Source organism: Cyprinodon variegatus, unplaced genomic scaffold, assembly GCF_000732505.1.
Source record: "Cyprinodon variegatus isolate N-32 unplaced genomic scaffold, C_variegatus-1.0 Scaffold13, whole genome shotgun sequence".
NCBI lineage: Eukaryota > Metazoa > Chordata > Actinopteri > Cyprinodontiformes > Cyprinodontidae > Cyprinodon > Cyprinodon variegatus.
In genome coordinates this window covers 2276422-2281598 of record NW_015150466.1, presented here as the reverse complement: position 1 = coordinate 2281598, position 5177 = coordinate 2276422, and positions in this window count along the sequence as shown.

The following is a 5177-nucleotide window of genomic DNA, read 5'->3' as shown; positions in this document are numbered from 1 at the left end:
ATTATGACGAGAAAAACCGCTTTCGTTATCTTTAGATAATGAGAAAATGACCTAATAGTATCGGAGGGCTTTATGCTGCAAACATCGAACAGGCTCTGCATTGGGTGGGCCATATCTGACTCTAGAAGCCTTCTTCACTGCAGCTGAAACTTCTTACGTGCCAAAAAACTTGTCCTTATTAAGCAGATTCCTGAATGTGATTCGAAGCCCTGATGACTGCAAGCTGCGTCTCTTTGGATGTAACACCTATAGCAAAAGGAGACAATGATAGAAAGCATGACTGAAACGCTCTAAAGCTGTTCAAGGGAAATACATTTTCTTAATCAGCATCAAGAAGCACAGCATGAAGTTTTATTAGATTTGGATTTGATAAAGGACACAAACTTCTCCATCTTCGCAGAGACCTCCATGTATGCAACAGAAAACCAGCAGAGATACACTGATTGCTAATCAGCAACAATCGGCGCACACGCAGGGTTGTTGATGACGAGATGATGCAGAGATGTAGGAATAAGGAGGAAAACATGGAAACTGCAAGATTTAAAGCTGCATTGCCGACAGAGGCGATACGAAGGTTAAAAGGAAAGGCAGGAAAACAAAAGAAGTTAAGATTGAAGCCAAATTATTTCTATGTTTTCTGAAATGTATTTAGGGGGAAAAAATTGAAAGCAGCGAGAGATGGATGGGCGTTCCAATGGCATCACTCGATTCAACAGATATCATGATCTGCTGATCTGGACCTAAATACAAAACAGCGATCTATGTACCATTTCATGATCTTATCTTCTAAATATCTGACGGCTATGACTGTAGAAGAAATGCTGGTAAAGACTCATAGTCATTCCAAACTTCTGGTTCAATTTGCATGTTTTCTAAGCCAAAACAAGTTTTTGGGCTACTATAAAAAGCTTAAAACTCAATGCTAATTCTGACACTTTGAATTGAAAAAGCTTCCTGGATGGAAAGGGAAATGTCTTCAAACTTCAAAGAATCAGTGGATTGTTTGTTAACTTTTTTGGAATGTATAAGAAATTATTAACTGTTAAAAAAAAAAAAAACGTTCATATATACAAGAATATACAAGAGAGACGAAACAAGAAAATGCCTGGCAAATGAATAAACAGAAATAGATAAACAAATGGAACTATTACCAAACAGCAAAAATAACACACAATGGCAAAAACCATAACAAACCAAACCAGAACCAAAACCAAATTTGTTAGCAACAGCCCTCAGCACACTGCTAATAGTAGTTGTTGAGGCTCCAGAAGCTTCTTCTTATTGGTTTCGTTAGTTTGTAGTTAATTCCGAACAGTATCAGTTAAAACAATTTTGCAATCATGGGCCCCCTGCAAAACATCGGTGGAAATCCTTGGTAGCAGATTATATATTTCTAGTCTTAAAAAGTTAATTTTTGATAAAGCTTATAGTTAGAGTGGCTCAGGTTATCCTGAGCTATCTCTATAGTTATGCTGCTATAGACTTAGGCTGCTTAGACTGCTTCATTCCATCTCTGTTCGTCCATACTGCAGTATTTGTTAGTTCACACCAAATACTGTTTTCTCTCATTGTTATAGCTTCATTTGGCATGGCTGACTGTGACTCCACCCATTCAATTTTAAGTGATATAGCTGGAACCTTTTTTCTCAGTGTTTAGACTTGTTTCTCTCACAGACATAACTATGGGCTCAGGTTTGAATACCTGGATCTTCTCTTGTTCATCCTCTAACATAAAAACTGGCTCAGTGCTCTTCTGATTAAATGTTTCTTTCCCAGACAGAGAAAACTGTGGAGCTAGTTTAACGTTGACTTATCTAACATAGAAAGTACACTCACCGGCCACTTTATTAGGTACACCTGTCCAACTGCTCGTTAACACTTAATTTCTAAGCAGCCAATCACATGGCGGCAACTCAGTGCATTTAGGCATGTAGACATGGTCAAGACAATCTCCTGCAGTTCAAACCGAGCATCAGTATGGGGAAGAAAGGTGATTTGAGTGACTTTGAACGTGGCATGATTGTTGGTGCCAGAAGGGCTGGTCTGAGTATTTCAGAAACTGCTGATCTACTGGGATTTTCACGCACAACCATCTCTAGGGTTTACAGAGAATGGTCCGAAAAAGAAAAAACATCCAGTGAGCGGCAGTTCTGTGGGCGGAAATGCCTTGTTAATGCCAGAGATCAGAGGAGAATGGCCAGACTGGTTGGAGCTGATAGAAGGGCAACAGTGACTCAAATAACCACCCGTTACAACCAAGGTGGGCAGAAGAGCATCTCTGAACGCACAGTACGTCGAACTTTGAGGCAGATGGGCTACAGCAGCAGAAGACCACACCGGGTGCCACTCCTTTCAGCTAAGAACAGGAAACTGAGGCTACAATTTGCACAAGCTCATCGAAATTGGACAATAGAAGATTGGAAAAACGTTGCCTGGTCTGATGAGTCTCGATTTCTGCTGCGACATTCGGATGGTAGGGTCAGAATTTGGCGTCTACAACATGAAAGCATGGATCCATCCTGCCTTGTATCAATGGTTCAGGCTGGTGGTGGTGGTGTCATGGTGTGGGGAATATTTTCTTGGCACTCTTTGGGCCCCTTGGTACCAATTGAGCATCGTTGCAACGCCACAGCCTACCTGAGTATTGTTGCTGACCATGTCCATCCCTTTATGACCACAATGTACCCAACTTCTGATGGCTACTTTCAGCAGGATAATGCGCCATGTCATAAAGCTGGAATCATCTCAGACTGGCTTCTTGAACATGACAATGAGTTCACTGTACTCAAATGGCCTCCACAGTCACCAGATCTCAATCCAATAGAGCATCTTTGGGATGTGGTGGAACGGGAGATTCGCATCATGGATGTGCAGCCGACAAATCTGCGGCAACTGTGTGATGCCATCATGTCAATATGGACCAAACTCCCTGAGGAATGCTTCCAGCACCTTGTTGAATCTATGCCACCAAGAATTGAGGCAGTTCTGAAGGCAAAAGGGGGTCCAACCCGTTACTAGCATGGGGTACCTAATAAAGTGGCCGGTGAGTGTATTTATAGATCAAAGCTTCTATGTTTGTTTTGTGTCTCTTCTTCTGCCTCCTTGAACCCCAGTTGGCCTCAGCAGATGGCTGCAAACACTGAGCCTGGTTCTGGTTCTGCTGTGTTTCTTGGTGTGAAAAGGGAGTTTTCCTCTTCACTGTCGCTACAAGCATGGTTGGTGTGAGGGATTGCTGAAGAGTCAATATCTATGGTCTCTACCTGCTCATCCAGGAGGAGAGAATCATGCAAAGTCATGACTGGATATAATCAGCTGGATTTCCTTACATAGAAAACTTTTAATCCTTAACCTCACTGGATGATCTGGTTGAATCATTTCTGTTAAATCCCTTCGGATGACTTATGTTGTGAATTGGCGCAACAAAGTGAATTGAATGTCTTTAGATTTAAAATTTAAGATATGACTTTATGGTCAAATTTGGCACAGTGTCTGAATACCTGAATAGTTACTTGAAACGGCAATAACCGGAAATACTGGATCTAATAAGGACATTACTGTGAATGTATTCTGGTATTGCCACTTGTCCTAACTAATTAGTATTTGTGCTGCACTGGATGGACTGTTATAATTGGGAAAATGTTCAACAAACAGAATTAAAAAAAAGAGAATAATTTTTGTGATACAAAACTGCCTAGAAGAATCCAATTAGTGCAGCTGTATTTAATTAGTGAGGAATAAATAGAATAGAATAAAGAAGTGAACTTTCTGATCCCAGAATGTGATTCCAACTAAAACATGTAAAACAAAAGGTGATAACAAAAAATTATATATATATATATATATATATATATATATATATATATATATGAACCAGTCCTTCAAAAGCAGTCCTCATGCAGGCCTATTAAACCTCCAGTACAAACACATGAACAGGAGCCTCATAAAAGTTTTATTCAGCGCATCCTGGGAGCTTATTGTCTGATGAAACATTGTGCTCTCCAAACTGATGGGTGTTACTGCCCACTGAGGGAACAAAGTACCTGCATTAACTTTTTTACTGCTCCGTATTACGACCCCGGCGAGGTGCATGACAACGTCTGATAGTGTCAAGAAAAATAAATTTCTCTAATAAAAGTCCTGCACATAAACTCGCAGAGGAAGACTTTACCTGGTGTGCTCACTTTAGATTTTTATCTGCATATTTTCAAATGTTTTATCCTGTTATATAAAACTATGATGTTAAAATATTGTTGTGCCCCCCTACACACGCACCCCCCCTCTTGAGTCAGACCTTTTTTGCTCTCTGCAGCTCTAACCTTGGATTTCTAAAGCAGCTGAGATAAAAGCATAATGAACATGAATTTCCCTTGTATCTGATGAACTATCTGCGGTGAATTAAAATGAAGGTAAGGGAGATACAGGTCAGGTTTACAGGAAGGAGTACGCTTGCTTTTTCTGTCAGACTGTTTCTTTTAAATCCTGTCTTAATGCAAATTACTACAAATATTAATTTTCCGCCCATACTCTGACACGTTGTGGTAAACTTTGATCTCGAACCTGCTGAACTAAAAGTATTCATAAGGCGTTTTAAAATGGGCAGGCTTTAAAGTCGCAGGAAAGTCATATTTAAAAGTCAAATCATTCTGACCTAAAGACATATTTAAATGTACTTTTTATAAGACGACATTGTCCAAAAAGTTTGAAAATATCTATATATAAAAAAAATGCTTTCAAAATATGTTTTTTTTCCATTATCTTCTGCAGGCCAGTTAGTTATACGTCAGCCTTAACACCTAAATTCATCCAATCATATATCAACGGTCATTTGTCAATCAAATGTTTTCAGTCATAGCATCTTGATTCATATTTCGCAGCTAATATACGCAACGGTTGAAATAAGAAATAAGAATAATTTCCTTTCCTATTGAGTTCCGTCCCAGTGTTCACGGGGATGGACGTCTGTGTCCTCAGCAGACGTAGAGCTAAACCGGCCACAATCAAACTTGCTTGCAAACCTTCCGCAACAACAATCCCGCCCCCTTGATAATCGACCAATCACATTCACTTTATTCACTCATGGAAAGTCGTGCACCACTTGGGAGAATTCAGAACTGCAACGGTTGGAACAGCAGCATCCTTACGACTTTAAGGAGCTCTATATAAACCGTTTCGTTCCT